Source organism: Lissotriton helveticus, chromosome 6 (assembly GCF_964261635.1).
Source record: "Lissotriton helveticus chromosome 6, aLisHel1.1, whole genome shotgun sequence".
NCBI lineage: Eukaryota > Metazoa > Chordata > Amphibia > Caudata > Salamandridae > Lissotriton > Lissotriton helveticus.
In genome coordinates this window covers 820,185,351-820,208,245 of record NC_136067.1, presented here as the reverse complement: position 1 = coordinate 820,208,245, position 22,895 = coordinate 820,185,351, and positions in this window count along the sequence as shown.

Genomic DNA, 22,895 nt, shown 5'->3' with positions numbered 1-22,895 from the left:
ACGCAGCTCCAGCAATGCGCTGGTTTTACGGCACAGATGCGTGACACATCTGTGCCGTTTTGGCCACATGGTGCGCCGCATTGTAAATGCCTAACAAGACAGAGCCACCCAATAATCCCACAAGGACTGGGTATGATCAATAACACAATAACAAATTGTCCCCGTAGGAGTTATTTAAATAATATTCTTCAATATATGTTAGTCACCAAAGTGATCTTGTATTTATACGACAGCAAGGAGGATACAGTATGATACAGTTATTTTATTTTCTCAACAAAAAAGTTTTATCTTGTGTTTTGTATGGCAACAATAATAATACTACACAATGTACATACTTTTTTCTGTAGAATTAGACACCTTATGTTTTTACATGGGGAATTGCATTACCATGTGAAAAGGATGAAATTATAAAATATTCCAATCATTGTGACATATTACAAACAATGATACAAATGAAACGGTGTCGTGCGTCGACGTTTCGGTTCCTCGTCGGTTAAAGCAAATCCATCGGACCATCATCAGGACCAGTTGCACATTTGAATCAACAACCTCCAGCCAGAGGTGAAGAAAACCAAGAAAAACAATGTTGTTCAATCAATAAGAACAGTTTCCAATCAAATGCCCAGATGGCGTGTCCAAAGTACTATTCTGTCCACATGCAGCAACTGAATCACTAGTAATGAAGGACGTAGTGTCCCTGAGTCTCACTCGGACAATCGTAGTGACAGCTTCAGAAATCGAACAATCGCAATTGTTCGAGTGGAATTCACCGCGATTGTTCGAGTGGAATTCAGGGACGCTTCCATTACCAGTGATTGAGTCGCTGAGGGTGCACTGAAAAGCATTTCTAAAGCTGTCACTATGATTGTCCGAGTGAGACTCAGGGACACTACGTCCTTCATTACTAGTGATTCAGTTGCTGCATGTGGACAGAATAGTACTTTGGACACGCCATCTGGCCATTTGATTGGAAACTGTTCTTATTGATTGAACAACATTGTTTTTCTTGGTTTTCTTCACCTCCGGCTGGAGGTTGTTGATTCAAATGTGAAACTGGTCCTGATGATGGTCCGATGGATTTGCTTTAACCGACGAGGGACCGAAACGTCGACGCACGACACCGTTTCATTTGTATCATTATTTGTAATATGTCACAATGATTGGAATATGTTATAATTTCATCCTTTTCACATGGTAATGCAATTCTCCATGTAAAAACATAAGGTGTCTAATACTACAGAAAAAAGTATGTACATTGTGTAGTATTATTATTGTTGCCATACAAAACACAAGATAAAACTTTTTTGTTGAGAAAATAAAATAACTGTATCATACTGTATCCTCCTTGCTGTCGTATAAATACAAGATCACTTTGGTGACTAACATATATTGAAGAATATTATTTAAATAACTCCTACGGGGATAATTTGTTATTGTGGCATTGTAAATGCGGCGCACCATGGGTGGCGGAGCTGCGGCGCACAATAACTGGCGCATCCCTGGGGATGCGCCAGTTATTGTAAATCTGCCCCTATACATTTAGCCAACAAGGGAGCACTTATTGATTAGACAGTAGAAAGTACTCCAGTTGAGTAGAGGTATGGAACAAAAAGGTGGCATCTTCGTGGACAAACACGCAGGGCGGGATTCATTCTGCCCCGTTAGACTCGTTTTTTGTGCCCTTCTGCCCTCTGTTAGACTCGTTTTTTCCCTTGTTTTTCTGCCCTTCTGCCCTCTGTTATACTCCTTTTTCCCTTGTTTTTCTGCCCTTCTGCCCCCTGTTAGACTCGTTTTTTGTGCCCTTGTGCCCTCTGTTACTCATTTTCCCCTTGTTTTTCTGCCCTTCTGCCCTCTGTTAGACTCCTTTTTGTGCCCTTCCGCCCTCTGTTATTCCCTTGTTTTTGTGCCCTTCTGCCCTCTGTTAGACTCGTTTTTTGTGCCCTTCTGCCCTCTGTTAGACTCGTTTTTGTGCCTTTCTGCCCCATTAGACTAGTTTTTTGTGCCCTTCTGCCCTCTGTTAGACTCGTTTTTCCCTTGTTTTTCTGCCCTTCTGTCCTCTGTTAGACTGGTTTTGTGTGCCCTTCTGCCCTCTGTTAGACTCGTTTTTCCCTTGTTCTTCTGCCCTTCTGCCCTTTGTTGGACTGCTTTTTGTGCCTTTCTGCCCTCTGCATCACCACATCATCACTCAGCGCTACCCCAGCATCACTCAGCACCACCACATTATCACTCAGCACCACCACATTATCACTCAGCACCACCACAGCACCACTCAGCACCACCACAGCATCACTCAGCACCACCACAGCACCACTCAGCACCACCACAGCACCACTCAGCACCACCACAGCACCACTCAGTGCCAAGACAGCATCACTCAGCACCACCACAGCATCACTCAGCACCACCACAGCACCACTCAGCACCACCACAGCATCACTCAGCACCACCACAGCATCACTCAGCACCACCACAGCACCACTCAGCACCACCACAGCATCACTCAGCACCACCACAGCACCACCACAGCACCACTCAGCGCCACCACAGCATCACTCAGCGCCACCACAGCATCACTCAGCGCCACCACATTATCACTCAGCACCACCACAGCACCACTCAGCACCACCACAGCATCACTCAGCACCACCACAGCATCACTCAGCACCACCACAGCACCAATCAGCACCACCACAGCACCACTCAGTGCCATCACAGCATCACTCAGCACCACCACAGCATCACTCAGCACCACCACATTATTACTCAGCACCACCACAGCACCACTCAGCACCACCACAGCATCACTCAGCACCACCACAGCACCACTCAGCACCACCCCAGCATCACTCAGCACCATCCCAGTATCACTCAGCACCAGCACAGCACCACTCAGCATCACCACAGCACCACTCAGCACCACCACAGCACCACTCAGCGCCACCCCAGCATCAATCTGCACAACCAATTAACAACAACTGGTTCAAATATGTTCTCTTAATGTTTCAAACTTTATTACAAATGTCACAAAAAGATGTTAATATTTCACTTCTGTTCTTGGATTTTCGTCACAATAAAATACACTGAACATAATCTTCACAAAAGTTATTTACAAAAGTTTAAGCTATTGCCATTATAAATTAAAATCACTTTTATTTAAGTATTAATTATTTAAAAAAATTAAAAGCCATTGTAATTTGTAATATCAATACAGCTAAGTCGCGTAAATACAAAACATGTTGCATTACAAATGCTATAGGTGTCACATTTGCGAAAGTTATAACTATTGGCATTGTAAATGACATAGCTATTAATTTAGCTATTTTCAAAACCAACACATAAATAAAAAAAATTGTCATTTACAAGACCAATAGCTCAAACTTTCCTAATGCGAGACCTATTGCATTGCAAATGCTTGTTTTTATATCTGTCAGTGCTTCCTGTTGAGGTTTAATTTTCGTGACAGGTGCCTCATTGCCTACTTGTAACTATTCTCTGACCCTGCTTCAAGGGTCAGAGCAGGGTCAGAGAATAGTTGCAAGTAGGCAACGAGGCGCCAGGAAGCACTTACAGGCTTACAGCAGCAGGTACCCAAGATGAAGTTAATTTCTTTGTAACCCTTTTGTAAAAGGTTACAAAAAATTAGCTTCAACTTTTGCACCTGCTGCTGTAACCCTGTAAGTGCTTGGCTGAAAATTCGTCCCCGCTGATTCGCGGATTTTACCGCGATTTCGCGATATTTGCGGATCGCGAAATCATGGAAAATCCGCAAATTCCACGAGCGGAACGAATTTTCAGCCCATGCTTACTTCCTTCCCAGTTTGTGGTATCTACACTCTGTTGTGCTTTGCTCCTATAATTTGGCATAGGTGCGGGAGGAAACTGATTCTGTTTTACCTGCTGCTGGGTCTTCCGTGGCACCTCATGGAATGGTCTGTGGATTTAAATCATTAATTTGCACATTACCACTCTGCACAGCCTTACACTCGTCTTTACAGTGCCCCAATTTCCCGCAACCATGGCAGGGGAACTTCTTCCTTGCCTCTTCTCTACTCATTTTTCCCCTCGGCTTCCCTCCATTCCCGGTTCCCTGACCCTGGTTACTAGCCATTTTGTTTGATTGCTGCCCTTGTTGCTCTGCTAATTTTACTTGTGCCCACGTGACCTTTTCTTTCAACTCTTTTCGTTTATTTTCCAGCTCATCTTCACAGTCCTTAGCATATTTAAGGACTTCGTCAATTGGTTTAGCTTGCCAACAGATTTTATTGTCTTTGATCCACTGTCAAATCTCAGGCCTTAACCGTAACACAAATCGATAAATAAAATGGGTCATGTCTTTCATTTCAATGTTGTCCAGTCCACTGTATTGCTTGAATACCTGCAACAGACGTTCATAATATGCATGCACAGTTTCATCTCGGTTCTGAGTGGTTCTATCTATCCTAGTCCAGTCAGTCTCCTTTGCAGGCACCTTTCCTTTCAGGTACAACATTACTCGATTATACTTTTTCATTACGTCTTCAGAAGGAGTCCCCGTCTTTGGATCTCTGGGGTATTCTTCAGTAGGCCAACCAACAGCAATTTTACATTCTGTCCACAAATCTACGGGGACTACAATGTCAAAAAATCTGTCTAGATCTTTCAGAAGACATTTTGAAACTTTCACAAATCTTTCGACCTGCCTGTACCACTCTACAGGTTTTTCGCGCAGTCTTGGGAAATCATTTGTAAATGATACAATATCCTGTCAGGACCATGGAACATGTACATAACCTCCACTTGGTGCTTCTCCCATAGGGTGTAATTTTTCAACCTTGTCTGCTTCCTTTAAAACATCTTCTGAGGTTACCTGCGTTGACCTAACCTCTTCTTTTTTCTTTGACCACCTGGCTCTCCATTTATCTAAATCTCCCCATTTTTGCAATAATGCTAGCAGTTCTCTTATCTGCACTTTTCTTCCAGATACATTCATGTTTTCTAAATCTTTGTCAGAAAATTCTGCTCGATAGGGCTTTTGCAAAACTTTAGATTTACCAATGTCAATTCCCATGCTAGCTGCGGTGTCCATTAATTTTTCATGGTACACCCTTGTATTTCGAGTGATACTTTTACAAATAAACAACAATTCATCCTCACTAAGAGTATTTAACCTGTCCAATCCCACATTCCCAGCCATTAGTTCATCTACTTCAATTCTCAATTTGTAAATATCCAATGGTTTCGGCTGGGTTTTCAGTTTCTCTATTTCTCGTGACCATCTGTCTAATTCTTCAGGAGTCACTACAGTTGCACTTCTCGTACCTGAGGATGTCTCCATCTGTATTTCTCTCAGATTTAATGGAGTGGTTCTTCTAATTGAACTACTCTCTGGTTCTCTTATTGGTAAGTACATTAAAGAAATTACGGACTCACATTCACTCGCCTGGTCATCTACTATTAGGGTCTCTTTTCTTGGCTGGACTACTGGTGTAGTCAGAACAGGAGGTTTAGAACTGGTCTGTTTGTCTCCATATAATGGAACCACTGAGCCAATAGTTACTGGAATTGTTAGGGCTTCAGGACTCGTATGTAATTGGGAAATTTTCTGAATCAGCTCACTTCTCTGTTTATTTAAGGCTTCTTTTTCCCTTTCCTGCAATACCTTCTCTAATCAGGTCTTGTGCGCCACTTGCGGTATCAAAGGTGTCTTTAAAAACGGCGCACTTGGATTTGTGGTACTAGGTCCCTCATTATAAGGAGGTGGATTTTTCATTAATAAGTCTTCCAGATAATCATCGTCTGAATCACCACTGGTCATTAAATGTTTTGTTTTCTCAGTCTTTTTACCTCCAGTAGACTCTTCTAAAGTTAATACAGGATATAATCCTGCAACTAACATGTTCTGTCTCCATCGTTTCATTTGTTTGTCTTTAGTTTCTCGTTGGACCTTAGGGTAGAATGTACTCAACCCTTTGTCAATTCTGGGCCTGTCTCGCTCAAAAGCTTCTATTTCCCATTCTTCTAATGCCTCATACTGTGTCAATCTAGGTCTGGGATGTAAATCATTCATTCGAGTCCTCAAGTTGAACAAAATTCTTCCATTAAATATACCTTCTAAGGGAAATGCTAACATTCCGTCATCTTTAGTATATTCCACCCAATTCTCTAACCATACACAAGTGAGGTAACCTCTGTCAAACATCATAAATGATGCGGGAGTATTCGGAGGTGGAATAATGACTCCTTCTCTAGTTTTAATGGGCTTGTCTCTTTTAAAGTAATTCTTGACTTTATCTACAAATGACATTTTTCTCTTGCTTCCGTACATAATGCGAGGTCTGCCTCTTATTGCCGGATCCCTAGCAAATCCTTGATATCTCGGATCAGGTCGGATTTCTGGATGACTTGGATACCACATATAATTTATGTACTTTGAAGAGTGTAGTGAAACCCTGATATCTGTTTACTAAAATACTTCCAATAGTAACACATCTTTTATTCCTTTCCAACCAATCAGCTATGTGATTTCAAATAATTTTGACCAATGATTGTGCGGCTCTTCTCGTGAAACGAGTTCTCACGCTCCTACGCTCACCCCTCCTTTACAATTTCTATCTCAGCCACACACCCGCTGTTTCAACCAATACCAGCGCGGCTCTGAGTGACGTCAGCGCAGCTCCGCAGCCGACTCTCTCTTTCAAAAGGTAATGCAAAAATTCAATTCTTCGATTTTAAAGTGCAAGTGCTCTATTTATTTAGCAACATGAAACATTCGCCACTGTACTCGAGTGATCTAGAAAGGAAAAAACTTCACTGCAAGTAAATCTATTCCGTTTACTTTTCATACACTACAAGTAGATCTCCTCCGCCTACCCTTCACTCAAGCATTAGAGAACCTGCTACTCCCTCGGACTCATCCACTCTGGGATATATACTGAGGCCAAAGTTTCACCAGCGAACCCCTTTGCTATCAATCAAGCTCAGACAAACCTGCTACTCCTTCCGTGTGACCCTTTCTAGGTGATATCACAACAAAAGTTTTGCCAGTGAACTGTTTGGTATCATTTATTCCTACATTCATACAAACAAACCTAAATAGTGCTTCCGGTTCTGCCCAACCATGCACTAACTTCCCTCAAATAAGTGACCTCTCTGCGATGTGGCTTCCCTTTACCACCCGCTATTCTGCCCCCGGGGATTCCAGACAAACATATAACAAATATGAACGGGTTTGGTTAGTACATAAATCAACACAGCATAAATCAATAAAATTTCAAAACATTTCAAAACATTTCATATTTGATTAAAACATTTCACATTTGATCGATCAATACTTTCATTTAGCAGCAAAATTATATTTCCCTTTTTAGCAGCAAAATACCTACCTACCTATCTTAACTAGTCCCTAACCATCCCTCTGCTACCAAAGAAATATACTGATAGAGCGCGCAGGTCACCCGACTATAATTTTACCAGCTTTCGCCTGGGCCCAAATTCAATTAATTTCATCAATTAATTTGAACAAGTAACCTGTGCGCTGGCTATCAGATATTTGTACCTTCTGGGTCCTATACCATTGACTTACCAATCCTAGTCGCCGGTACCTAAACCTGTGGGATCAGGGAGAAAGAATAATATCGAGGCAGGTAACAACTTTTTTCAAACCAAACTCATAAACTCATATAATAACCACAGACTCGAGAAATTTTTAAAACCTTTATCTAATCTTCATTAAAAGTCATGATCCATAAATTGACAGAAATCAAACTCTCGATAAGTAAAATCAAGAATAGAATGTAACTATGCAAAAGATATATGATGCCAACCATTTAGAATTCTAAAGGGAAGGTAAGAACTAGGAACATACTGAAAATGTAATTATAGAAAATAGACTTTACAAATATATTTTCTAAAGGACGTGGAAAATAAGGAACATACTATAAGTCTCCGATTTCAGGAAAACCAGATTTGGATCAGAACCGGACCACCGAAAGTTGAGACCAGCACCCGCAGTTTGGTAGCAACGCCTGCGCTACTCCCTCTCTGCAGCTAACAGTCAGAACCCCGATTGGGTTTAGAATTCCCCAGCAAAGTGCTTCGCCAGCACTTCAGGTCCCAGAACCCCCGATTGGGTCAGCGAGTCTTCTGACAGAGTGCTCCGCAGCACCTCTGTTCTCGATCAGCTATTGAGTGCGTTGGGTCAGTGACAGGTCAGCTATTCGGACAAGTCGGACAATTTCTCTAACTAAACCTACCCTAGTTATACTATTTTCCAGGTCAATGAACCACCCCTCAATGTTGCAAGTGAAAGGATCCCCAATTTCTATTGGACAAGAGAGGAGGAGAGGTAATCACACCACCTAATATTTCGAATTTTGCCGTCTCCCATTCAAATTTATGTTCATGCCCATCAATTTCAGGTTCACATGACATCTTTAATCCACCTAACAATGGATGTTCTATGACAAATACATTATAGTCTTTTGACTTCTTCTAGTAGGATCAGACGTGAGTTCCCAGGCACATCTTGGCTGTGGCTGCCATCTGGCTTGGGTTCAATGACACAGAGTTCATTTTCTCGCTGTAGATTGTCATGCGCGGAAAGGACTTCCAAGATGGAGTAATAAGCACCTCCCAGGCCCAAACATTACGATACATGAAAAGTAAAAGGAAACAGTTTTAGAACACAGAATAAAATGAATACACTGTATACCATGAATCTCTACACTATACCCATTACTTTATAATGAACTATAGCATTAGGATTAAGCAGAACGAACAGCTTCGCAAAAGCAGCATGCAAGCTTCTTGCATGTGAGAACATAGAGCAGCCATATTAGCTCTAGTGCTCAGAAGCAACAAATTCCCTCCAAAGCTGCGAGTACGTCATGTCACGTGGGTATGACAGACGCATGCGCAGTAGAAATTCCCGCGTAGCAGCGGCCATTTTAGCTGCAAGCGTATTAGGATTAGTAGACACATAGGCAAGCTTCTCTCGGATACCCAATAAGGAAAGAAAAAGGGCAAATTAGTAAGACAAACATATTGATTAATTTTATTAACGTTATTCGAGGTTCTTGAGTACAAGCAAGTCGCTTCATATGTGAATCCTTGCTCCATCAGTATCACCTACACATATTCTTATATCGCCCTTATATTTCCTTCGTTTTGCCTGCTGGCTATATTGTCTGGATAGCCAACAAGCATTGTGAAAGCTAATAGATCTCGCTTTTAAAGGTGGTCCATGAACTATTGGTATTGCCAATGCTTTTTTCTATTAGCACAGGCAAAACGAAAAAAAATCAGAAATGGGCATTGGTGCATGACAACACATGAGCATGCATCGTCAACCATGTAGGTATTTATTTCATTATGAGAAAAATTGTTCCAAGATGGCTGCCTGTGTTTCAGGGACATGAATTGGCAGTTATACTGGAATGTTTTTCTTCTTAAGAAATATCACTCCAAAATATCCACCAGCACATCACCATTGGTGTGTAATGATTGCATGGACGGCCATCTTGGAAAACATTTTTGATAAAGATAAAGCATTCCAAGATGGCTGTCAATAGATGTGCATGTGATATAGTACACGGGTGGCCATTTTCTGAACTTTAATTTACCATTCCAAGATGACCAATGGCTATTCTAAAATGGTAAATACATAAATGAATGCAATGCCGTGCATGGAAAAAGAAGCAAGCAGCAGTGTGCAGCTGATGGGCGTTTGCCAAAGCAAGTTTACTTTTAAAAAGTAAATCAATTTTGAAAAGAGCTCAGGGAGGGTTGAGGAGACATGGACAAGTATGGAGGGGTGCTAAGCATCTAGAGACAGTGAAAGCAGGGGTGTGTATGAGAGCAAGAAAATGGTGGAGAGATAAAGGAAAGACATGCACTCTCATAGAGCGCTGAAACACAATTACAAAATGAGTTTGCTGATGTCTGCAGTCGAAAGATACCATTAATGCAGTCTGCACTTGATCAAGAAGAAAGGCTCAGGGTATAGGAAACCATAGGAATAAGGAGGAAAGCTATCAAGTAAGGATCAGGGAGATGAGATAGACAAGAAAGCCATCCAAACACGAGCAAGGGGCTGATCCAAAGCACACTTTATTAATTATTTGATTGTATTTCCAGAAAAGGTTTTTGACAACAAGCTGCCAAAGCTAGCTATAGCTGAGACCCAAGCACCAAGATTCCACTTCTGTATATAAAAAACCCTAGTTGCCACCAGTAATTTCCATGGCAGAGGAGAACCTTCAAACTAAGTACTGATTGCCACTGCAACCCCAGTGTGGATGTGAACTAGATTTGCATGAGGCACAACCATATAATCAAAAGATTTTGCAATTCGTGGCACCATCCCTACTGAGTGCCAACTCCAGGCAAAAACTAAAACAAAATGTACCTTCTAACCGGGTGGGTCCTTTGTTCCTTTCCTATATTTAACTAAGTGCAAACATGGTTCTGACAGCAAGAGCTGATCAACAAAGGCGAGATCATGACGCCTTCCAGCATTAAAGAACACATACCTCGAAATATTTAGAGGAGGCATCACATGGCTGAAACAAACAAAACATGTGTTTCACTTGATTTTGAAGTCAGAAGCAAGAAGCTAATGCGTGGGCGAGTCCAATGATCTAATATGCGTGAAAGGAAACATGTTTGCTGCTAGGGAGAGCTTCTTCTTTTGATTTCGTGTATGATCCCTTCATCTGCAGAAGGAGTTGTGTGAATGATGGTGTGCCCTGTATTACTCATTATGGGTACACACCATCTTAAAACATACGGAAGCCTCTTTGCACATAACCTTTCTATCCTTGTCCTGCCTTCATTGTGATGAGTTTGCCTCAGCCCACAGACACTCAGTTGTTAATTTCTTCATTAACACCATAACACCCTGCAAAACCAAAACACATTTCACAATAGTTCCCTCACGAAGCATGAATCAGACCAGAAAAGGAGAGCTAGCACTCACTGCCTCCTGGCTTTTTATCTGCGTCATGTGAGGCTGGTACTCTTGGCCTTGATCGTACATAGTCATTCTACCCAACTGAAGAAATGGCACAGGACCGCGCGTTTTCCCTTCAGCCAACATTACGAGTAGTCACCCTTGGTCTGCTAAAATGCAACCAGAACAGCATTCCTTCTCCAGGGAGTTCTGGGGCCCTATTACGTATATGGTGCACTTTCCCTGTCTGTACCACGGTGCACCTTCAAACAGGTGGTCCATTCACAAATAGGGAAAGTGTGCATTATTAGGTTGAATGCACTGCCCTCAAGGGCGAGGAGAACTCGTGCTGCTCTGAGGGCAGGATTCAAGTGGAATATAGAGTGGCTGCTTCAAAGCTGCTCCGTGTTTCACAGTGCAGGTAGCGCCCGTCTGCACTTTAGCCCCTTCGCTGCGGGGGTAAATCCCCCACGGTGTTGTGATCGCCGCGCCGCTGTGCTCGTGACGAGCCCAGCTCATCATGAGTCACAGTGGAGCCATGCTCATGACGACCTGGGCTTGTCACGACCTTGCCCACTGATTAATTCACCCGCACAGGCGGGGAATCAATAGCTCGTGGGCTCGGAGTAGCCGTTAGCTCGTCATGAGCACAGCTCCATTGTGACTCATGACGAGCTGGGCTCATCATGAGCACCGAAGGAGTTAGAGAAGGGAGAGAGATCCCTGTGAAGGCAGTGCAGTGAGTGACTGCACCCACATGCACAGGGATTTGTGGGGTTTCAAAGAGCCCCCTTCACCTTCTCCAGAGGGCTGACATCAGGGGCCACACTGATAGTGTGCCACTTTTTTGTAGCCGATTATCAGTACCTGGAAGAAGGAGGTGGGGCCCTCTGGTCAAGAGGGCAAATATAAGAGTCACTTAGTTCTGTTGAATGCGCACAGCATGTACTGACTGGAGGAATCCAGTGTATGTAGGGTTCAGGAAGATGGCGGATAGATATTGGTGCTGAGACATGAAAGTCGAGGTTGTGGGACAGAAGAAGGCAGAACTCAAGGGACACAGGTATGAGTCCCTGGCACTGGTGATAATGTCTGGCACTGAAGTATTGGCTTCCAGGAGTAAAGTCAGTGGAACTTGGCAAGACCGGTACAACTACTAAATGAGAGAGGCTCTGTAGTGTTTACATCTATGCACGCGTTCATACAAGCGCGTGCTCTCGCGCTTGACTCGTGCTCACCTTCATTCCAGATACACATTTACTGTGCGCAACTCGCGCTGATGTTTATCCATGAATACATCTCGTGATATGTTATTACTTGAATGTATTAGCCTCGCTATGTTGTACAGTTGTTATATGTAATCCTAGCTATAACTGTTATTGTAAGACAGTTACCGCTTACCATTTGGAGCCTACAGTTGTGTTCAGGGAGTGCTCTTTATTTCACCAATAAACTTATCATTTTAATCAAGATCTTTGTGGAATATTACTCTACAGGCTCTCTGCAAGATGAAGTTTTGGGCTGTGTTCCTTCCTTATTTGCACCAAGTCATGAACATGGGGAGAGGAGTTGGCCTAACGGCTAGGGCAGTCATCCTGCGGAACTGGGTTCGAGTCTCGGCAACGATGCTGAACATCCTGTGATTCTGGGCAAATCACTTAATCTCCCAGTGCCTAACAAAAATGAATGTGTCCTCATGTAACGCAACTTGTGCTCATGTAAAGCGCTCTGATACCCGATTCAGGTCAAGTTCCCGCTATATAAAACTCCCCCCCAAAAAAGTATCCAACAGGACCACTGCTGAGCACGAACGGGGCTTAGACCTGTGGTATAGGCTCTTGCTGCATCCTCATCAGAACAATGTTCATAATGTAGGCAAGTAGCAGATGCAGCATTGGTGATGTCTCCTGCTTTTCAGAATCTGTAGGTAGCACACAACTGGGAAAAGTTTGGAAGGGCTGGAATCCTCCAGTGCACTCTAAGTGGGGAAGCTCGTTGTACCAAGATTGTTTATTGTATGGCACGTACAGGAATATAGTGGGAACAAGCTGGTTCGGGAAGTCATTCTTGAGCCAGAGCAGGGTTCCAGACTGGCTCTAGACATTCATCTTCTAAAACCAGGTGACGGATTCCTGCAACAGGAAACTTGTGGACATGGCGAACTCCAAATAGCTCGTATTTTCCTCTCCAAAATGACCGCCTGTATCATGCCTCACTTCTTATACAAAATAATTTCTTTTTATCAAAGTGTTTGTCTGGTTGGGAACTGTTGGAGATCACAGCTGGAACCCCATAGGCCACCACACCTCCACCAGCTGTTCAGGACAAACAAAGGTACATGGTGCAATGTCGCTTCACTGTTTCCAAACAGGTACAAGAATTTTATAAATATTTTTCACTATCTCAGGATTTCTGTTTATAAAAAAAGTGTATGTCTCTGTGTGATCAACAAGTACACTTATATTTACTGCATGTTGTATAAAAACCATACAGTGCATCTTAGAGATGTAAAACATAGTATACAAAAATAGCAAAGCTGGAAATGGGATAGTTTATTAAAATAAAGTTACGGCTAAAAAAGTTGTTGCACAAACATTCTAGGAGTGACAATCAAGGAGTAGGTAGGTAAGTCAAAGTCCAATAAGTTCATTTTTATACTGAATATAGAAAAAAAATAAGGAGGGAGCAGCAATGCATGACAGGGAAGTTTGAGAAAGGAGATTGAGGACCTGTATTCAATATTCCAAAGGTAGGACTGCCTGTCAAATGGCAACACCTCTAATGCCACTGGTTAATTAAAGAGGTAGTTCAAGAGAGACAGGCAATGTCTGGGGAGTTTGTCGCTTCTTTAGGAATTAATGCCCAGAGAATAGACATGCAGGGCTTCCTCAAGGCAAAGAGTCAGAAAAATTGTGTTCCAGTCCGGTTTAGTAGTACACGGCACAAGAAAATATGAAGCTCAGAGGTCCACACCTAGCTGTAGTGCAAGAAAACACCCATGTGTATCTCTATCCTCTGCAACCACTGCACCGGACCAATCTCGATGACCGTGACCACAAGACCAGACACAGATGAACTTTCTTTGCGGGCTCTCCCTCGCTCATCCCAGGATACACAGCCTCTCACCTTTGCCAGCACTCCTCCTTCTGTGATGAAACAGAGCATGGTGCCATCTTAGCTCTTTCAGGCAGGCGGGGATGGGAGGTCACCAGGGCACAAGTCCTAAAAAAAGAAGTGGGGGGACTCACCTAGTTAAGCAGTTTGCAAGTGACATCAGGGTGTGTGACATCACACGTGGCATCACAGGAACTGACATCAGCAGAAGTGACATCACAAACTACAACTTTACAGGAAGAGGCATCACAAGAAGTGGCATAATTGAGCGCATTGCGAGGATAATAGCACAGTGAGCTATGGAAGATGATATGTGACTTCATCGAGAAAGCCGTCAATAGCCAACTCGCAGCCTTCCTTGAATCCAACAACTCCCTGGATCCCTCACAGAACGGCTTTCGAACCAAACACAGCACCGAGACCGCCCTCATTGCGGCGACCGACGACATCCGGGCACTCCTGGACAACGGTGAAACAGTAGCCCTCATTCTTCTCGACCTCTCCGCCGCCTTCGACACTGTATGTCACAGCACCCTCATACAACGCCTCAACAACATCGGCATACAAGGAAAAGCCCTGGACTGGATCATCTCGTTCCTAGCAGGGAGAACACAGAAAGTCCGACTTCCCCCTTTCTACTCAGAGCCCAACGAATTCATCTGCGGCGTACCTCAAGGCTCCTCACTCAGTCCCACCCTCTTCAACGTCTACATGAGTCCCCTCGCCCCCATCGCACGTCGACACAACCTCAACATCATCTCCTACGCCGACGACACCCAGCTGATACTTTCCCTCACCAAAGACCCCAACACCGCCAAGGACAACCTTCATGAAGGCATGAAAGAAGTAGCCGAATGGATGAAACAGAGCCGCCTAAAACTCAACTCAGACAAAACTGAGGTGCTCATCCTCGGATCCTCCCCCTCAGCGTGGGACGACTCTTGGTGGCCTTCCGCTTTGGGATCAGCGCCCACTCCTACTGACCATGCACGTAACCTTGGCTTCATTCTAGACTCCTCTCTCTCAATGTCCAGACAAGTCAACGCAGTATCGTCCTCCTGCTTCAACGTCCTTCGCATTCTCAAAAAAATCTTCCGCTGGATCCCCCTCGAAACAAGAAAGACTGTCACCCACGCACTGGTCACGAGTCGACTGGACTATGGCAACACTCTCTACGCCGGAATTACAACAAAATTGCAGAAAAAGCTCCAGCGCATCCAAAACGCATCAGCGAGACTCATATTAGACATCCCGCGCCAAGAGCACATCACCGGACACTTAAAAAACCTCCATTGGCTCCCCGTCAACAAAAGAATTACTTTCCGCCTTCTCACCCACGCACACAAGGCCCTTTATAATCTAGGACCAGAATGCCTCAACTCCCGACTGTCCTTCTACTATCCCACCCGCCAACTAAGATCATCCAGTCAAGCCCTCGCCGCAGTCCCGCGCATCCGAAAAACCACCATGGGCGGCAGATCCTTCTCCTTCCTGGCTGCCAAGACCTGGAACTCACTCCCCACCCACCTCCGCCTTAATCAGAATCACATCTCCTTCAGGAAAGAATTGAAAACTTGGCTTTTCGATAAACAATAAACCCCTCCCCCTAGCGCCTTGAGACCCTCTGGGTGAGTAGTGCGCTTTATAAATTCCTGAACTTGAACTTGAACTTGAACTTCTACAGTTTTATGTAACACATCCAGTACATTCCTTTACAAACATATATAATTTATTCTAAATGTAATATGCACATCTGATGTAAAGTGCACTGACACCCAGCATTGGGATGAATAGGGCTATACAAGAAAAAAGTGTGGTACTTAAATGATTTCAACGCCTCCTCAGGGGAATTAAGCTGTATATAAATGCAATTTATTTTGTGTAAATACTGGGAAAGACCAACATATCTGAAATTCTAACAGTGCATGCATTTCTCCTAAACAGAGGCTGAACAAAGTGAAAAGCTGCCTTTCTTAAGCATGTGTGAAGTGCTAACAAGGTGTGAGCCTTTCTTTCATCTCTGCTGCATTTGCATCTGGGTGTGAGGCTCCTGGCTGCTCCCAGCCAAAAGACTCTAACAAAATGAGGACTGATGACCCCTCAAATTTGGCCTTTGTTAAGGGCCCGGCAGAAGTCTAAAATAAGAAAGCCCTGTCCCCGCCTGCACGTTGTTGCTTGTTGCTGATGGAAAGCAGACAACGTGCAGGCGCTTCTGAAAGTATCCTGGTGTTTGGAAATTACACCGGGACGAGTTCAGCACATTATTCAGTGGGGCTCAACTTCTTGACAGGGTGGACGGGGTTCACCCTGTCAAAATAGTGGGTGGACGCCATACACCAGCGTGGACCCCCACTTGTGCCCTGGAGGTCACCACAGCTGTGAAGGCAGACAAAGAACAGAGGGTAGAAAATGCATCTTGCCCTTGCCCTCACGGCTACACTCCCCTCGTTCCTTTTCTTCTCACTTCAAGTTTCTGCATGGATTTCAATTATTTCCCAGCCTTGTGCATAAAATACTTGAACCTCCTGTTCTCTCTGATCCTTTGATATGCTTTAATGTTCAACCCAGGCACAATCCCAACCCCTTCACATTTAACCAATAGCACTGCCAAGTGCCACATCCTTTTCTCTCAGATCTATTTTGCTCTTCCATACCCAAAAGCTATTCCTTCAGTTTGGCTAATTATCCCCCAGCTCCCTATAATCTTGGACACCCTAAAGGTGAATAAATAATATCTCTTCACATGTACACAAGCATACCTGCACTCATTAATCCCAGCAGCATGTCTACCATTGCCATTTTTACACAATTGAGTAGCTTTCCTTTTATCCTGGCCCAACCTTCTACTATACTCCTACACACAGAGCTTTATTTGTAAAAAAAATAATAAGTGCCAGGGCCTCGTCAGGAGGCCACCGAAGAATACCCCACACATTGCCTTTACCAGCATTGCCAATGATACCACTTACACAACTTCTAACTGTCAGACTGCTACAAGTATGACTATCCAGACTGTGTGATGCCCCGAAAGTTATAAGAATGGCTTGGGGGTCGGTATTAGTTGATTATAATGTACATTGAATTAATGAACAACTGTTGTTCTGCTCATCTCTAAATTACAGAAATAGCACCACCATGTGGCAGCTGTCATAAGTGCCGGTGTTGGCAATTAAGTGTAGGTGCCGTGCACCGGAAACCACTGGCTCAAATTTAGCACTGCCTACACATCATACCACATGCCACTCCACGGCCACAGAAAAGCAGTCCATAGAAGGCTATCAGTGCCAATTTTACTTATATTGTTGGGGTAGCCCTTTCTCAGAAAGCCGGTTACATACCTCACTAGGTGATCTCTTCTAGGTTTCCCTTTCTATGTATTCTCTCTGCCTCTTCTTTCTCCAATGTCCCTGAAACTCTCTCTAAACCTACTTCTCTACTTCAAGTGTTCGGGCTGATGGTGGTGTCACTATGAGGTGCAATGCAGCCTTTTACATAGTTTATATTTCTTTAAATGCCATCTTGTTATTCACTTCTTCCCCTGGCTAACTTGCCACCGCATTGTCTACTCTTCTGTTTCCAGCAACTGTCCCCGAAATCTGTGTCAAAGCCACAGCAAAAAAATTCCAAATATAACATTTTATTTATTTATTTATTTATTATAGAGTTTTGTATAGCGCGAACAAGACCCGTGGGTATCAGAGCGCTTAACATAGGAGAGGTAAAGGGTTAACAAATATATTAACAGTTACAGTACAACAGATGTGAGGTAGATGGTATATATTCATAACACATGTGACGTTAGCGTTAATAATATGCTATGGCTAGACTTATAACAAAAGCAAGTATATATAACATAAATGAGGTAGATCGGTATAAGTTCATGTGGGATGCCGTTCTCAGGTTCAGTCAAAATAACCATTGGTGGTGTCCTTTAGGTCGTTCTCGTATCTTAGAATACGCGTTCCTTATAGTATTGACTATGCTTCCCTTTCTCATGACATACATGTTCTGTATTAGGGCAGGAATATATCAGAAACAATGAACAATGATTTTCACTAAGTAATGTATTTATTCATCAGAAGGCTCTTCACTTCCCGCTTGAATGTTACCAGATTCTGGATCTTCCTGATGTTTGGAGGGAGTGAGTTCCATATTCTGGGGGCAGCTCCTGAGAACGCTCTGTCATAGGTTTTTTTCTTTCGGAAAAAGGCTGGTCGTAACAGCAACTCCTCAGCACTCCTAGCTGGTCGGTTGCCACCAGACAAATGAATTTTCTTGGCTAGATATCTTGGGGTGTTGTTGTGTAGCGCTTTGTGTGTGATACATGCTATCTTCATTTGGATTCTGGCTTCATAAGGTAGCCAGTTTAAGGCTTTCAGGTGCGGGGATATATGATCATATTTCCTGGTTCCGGTGATAAGTCTTGCCGCAGCGTTAAGGCAGGCTTTTAGTGGTGCCGTAGACATTTTTGGTAAGCCAGCCAAGGTGGTGCAGCCATATTCGATCCTCGAGATAACTAAAGATTGGATTGCCAATTTGAGGTCCGCCTCTGAGATGAATGGTTTCAGTTTTCTTAAGTAGTTCAAGTGGAAGCGGGCACTTTTGGCCATTGAGTTAATGTGGTCTTTCATGTCTAGATTCTCGTCTAGGGTGATTCCTAGTGATTTAGCTGAGTTGACCAGGGTTGGGGTGCAGTTTAGCGCAGTCACGACTTTCGCCCATTCCTTTATTTCCGTATGGCTCCTTGGCGGTGAGATTAGTAGGAACTCTGTTTTATGTGCGTTCAGCTTCAGATGATTTGTGGTTAACCATTGTAGTGCCATTTTTAGTGTCTCGTTCATTAGTTCAATGTCTTTTAGGGATTCGATCTTTAAGTATATTTGCGTGTCGTCAGCATACATGTGATAGGATATCTGAGATTTTTGGAGAATTTCTGCGAGTGGTTCGACGTATAGGTTAAACAGATCTGGGGATAGTGTCGATCCTTGAGGGACTCCTATTGAGATAGGGCATGGAAGTGAGATTGATTGGTTAACCAGGAAGCGCTGCGTTCTGTTCTGTAAAAAGGAGTCGAACCATTTCAGCACAGTTCCCGACAATCCTATCCTGTCCCGTAACCTGGTCAGTAATGCTTCGTGATTTACCGTGTCAAATGCCGAGGACAGGTCAAGGAGAATCAGTAAGCATGCTTGATTTTGGTCAAGGGCCTGAAAAAAAATAAAAGGATGCCTTGACGCACAGGGTGGTTTCTCCCTGCACAGGGAGGTCGTTGTTTATTTTTGCTGCTCCAGACCGCCCCGCCGATGGACAGCTCATTCTTTGACATACCATTAGGGGCATAACATCAACCCCTTGTGTGCCACAGGTACTGTGTCAAAAAAGCATTTAACTGTGGTAAACAGATCTTCTAGATATAGTGCTATAAGATAAAGACCGATAAGGATTTATATAATGTTTGGCGCTTTATTACATATTGTAAAAATGTTTCAGAGAAGAACACTTAATAAATAACAACAAACTGTGGGCTTGTGGGAGAGGTTTAAGGACTCGGAGGAAAGGTGTTAGAGTTAATGGCAAACTGAAAACTGCAAGCATGCCTCAAGAGCACGGGTACTCGCAAAACATTTTCGACCCAGGTCCGCACTGAAGTCAGAAGGGTGGCTGTCGAGGGGGCAGGGGGAGATAAGGTGGGTGTAGGGGAGGGGAGGCGAAGCATGTACATCTAGTGGCTGAAAGCATAAAATCTGGATCGATCCCGGCTTCCCCAATAGATCAAATTGCGTGATCCTAGGCAATTGTTATATTTAATTTTCCCTCCTTTTACTTCGTTATCACATATAAGAAGACCTCCAAATACAAGACTTCAGGATTTGCGCTGTTCAAATCCTTCTTTGCTTGATTTAATAAACTATAATGTGTGTCATGCCCAGACAAGCGGACACTAGGACCCTGGGCAGGAGACAAAGGGCAAGGGACACCGGACACCACTTCCGGTCAGGGGAGGGGGGACACACACAGGAAGATGAACATCGGGGAAGGAAGCAGATGACCACATGCGCTGTACCAAGATAACTAATAAAGGTACCTTACAAGCTGTAACCGCGTCCTGTCATCATTGGGGTCCAACGATACGACAACTGGCAACGAGGCGACGTAGAAAGGATCGTATTGAATGCCCCAACGTCGACGAATGAGCGCCGACCTCAGCGAGACCAGGAGCCCACCCTGGGTCGCGTGGGAGCAAAGGAAGTGACGTGGGAGCCCACCCCGACCGCCACGCAAGAAAGCACAGAAGCAGCGTGGCAGCGCCGGTAAGCTGAATGAAAAGACCCGGGTAAGCGCGGTCGCGCGAATACCTGCGGCCATTTTAAAATCAGGCGGCCAGGGCCAATCAGCATCAGAAGAGATTGGGCGGCCATCTTTAAGTCAGGCAGCGCCCCGATTGGTCAGGAAGTCTTGCGAGATCACCAGCAGCCATCTTAAAGTCAGGCATTTAGACCAATAAGAGCGCAGACCAGCGCTGTGGCCATTTTTAAGTCAGGCAAAGAAGGAAAAAGCATCAAAAGTGCCAGAAAGAGCACCAGAAAAAAAAAGAAACCAGCATATGGCAAGGCAAATGCCATATAAAGAGAAAAAAGGACATAAAGGGGGTGATTGAACACAGAGAAAGGAAAAGAAAGGCACCCTAAAGGGAAACAATAAATATAGAAAGAAAAAGAAAAAGAAAATATAATATAAAGAAAAGAAAAACAGAGAGTACAATAGTGAAAGATTGCCACAAAGAGCACCAAAGAAGAGCAACATGACAGAACAGAGGGGCGAAAGGCAAAGCGCCCAATATCGCAGACCACTGCCATTCAACCTGTCCGAGCCACAAGTGGGTCTACGATGGGAGAAATGGATAAGAAGATTTGAAAGATACATGGAAGCGACAGTTGTGAAAGAGGCCAAACAACTGGGCCAATTCCTAAACCTAGTAGGTGATGACGTAGAGGATCTACTAGTGACCCTACCAGTGGCAGAGACTTCCACGTACAAAAATCTAATAAAGTGCCTAACGAACAAATTTGACCCGCAGAGAAACATCGATTTTGAGCGCTACACTTTCACAATTGCGTTTCAGCACACGGACGAATCGCTGGACGACTTCGCAACGTGTCTGTGGAAGCTAGTGACACTGCGAGTTCGATAAATTCGACAACGAACAAGCAATTCGCCTGCGCATCATAGAGGGATGCTGCAACACGGACTTCCGAGCGAGAATTCTGAAGGAACCGACATCCCTGGAAAATATCCTGTCACTAGCACGAGCAGAGGCAAGAGCGAAAGCACAAGCAAAGGAAATGGAACAAAAGGAACAGCGAGTTGAACAAGCCCACCGCATGACGGACGGCAACCGCACAAGATAGCAACCCAGGCTGCCCAAATAGTGCAATTAACAGTTAAAGAAATGCTTGCCCCTACATTTAACATCTTTTTTAACATCTTTTTAAGTTTAGTGGGTCGAGTAAACAGCATCCTAGTGTCTCTTTGAACCGGGAAAGCAAGTAGAGGTCAGGATCAGGCCCGTATGCGGCCCCCGGGCGTTCTTTGAGTATCTCTGCTTTAGAGGTTGATGTGAATTGTAATAACTTTTGCCTCTTGAACTTATGTCTAGGCCTTTTCACAGGACCCTAGAAGGAGTAGGTAGGACAAAAATGTTGGCCCTATATATAATTTACAAATATGTCACCCCTTGGACTTAACCGTGTGAAAATGTACTCTCAATAGAGCGAAATTTTTGTAAATGTCATTTAGGCCACGCTATTTAAGTCAGTTTGTTATGAATATTATTGTATTCACCCCTCAAACCACCTTCCAGCTTTATAAACCTGTAGCCTTAATTTGAGTTCTAGCCTTTGCCAAAAATGAACTCGTTTTCGAAATCCGCTAGTCCCTGTTCGTGGCCCCCTCTTTGAGCTCGAGGCCAAAGACAAATGGCCCTGGTAATATTAAAGGGCTAGTATATTAATTTGCTTTTGTATATGTAATATGCGTTTTGCCCGGAAAACATGTTTTACATTAGTTTCCCTCGCATGCACGGGGGGGGGGGTTGAACATGAAGAAACACATTATTTCAGTAGAAAGAACTGCCTTGCCAGCAGGCACTCTCTTTGTGGAAGATAACCCCATATCTCAACTGAGCATAGATAACAGTTGAGTATGTTAAGTGCTGTTCCTCTTTTTCGACTTGTTTCTCTGTTTTCTCAGCAGTTCTCACGCGTTTGCTAAGTCGCCGAGGCTGTTCAAACCAGCCCGGGAAAAAAGTGAGGTTTCACCGCAGCCTGTTCTTTTCTTTTAAAAGCCCATCCATCACTGGCACTGAAGAGAACAGAACAACAAGGCTCACGTTATTCCATCCCTAAGCCCTGATTGGCTGGGGCGCTTGCACCCATCCCTTGGTCGTCTGCCATTGGCCGAGAGGCAACACACCCCTGAAATCTGTTTATTTCAAACATAAGATCTTATCGCATGATGAAACGCTCAACTACTGACTGTATCAGAGGTTAACCTGGGTATTATGTCAGTGCAAAGGAAGTGTCCTTAACCCCTAACGCTGCAAAAGCATAAAGGAAACCAGAAACAGCTCGCTCAAATCACCCGGTTTCCTTTCGCTGAGAACAGCGTGTTCTATGTGGGAAGGCAGCTTCAGTTTTTTTTCATTCTGAGCGAGAGGCCCTGCGTCTGCACCAAGTTTGTTTTTCGTGTCAGTCATAGAGAGAGTCTTTCTTTATTTTTTCTAAAGTACATCTGTTGAAAAGGGCGTGCAAAACAACATTACTCGGCACAGATAAGTAGGACAAGCAACTATTTT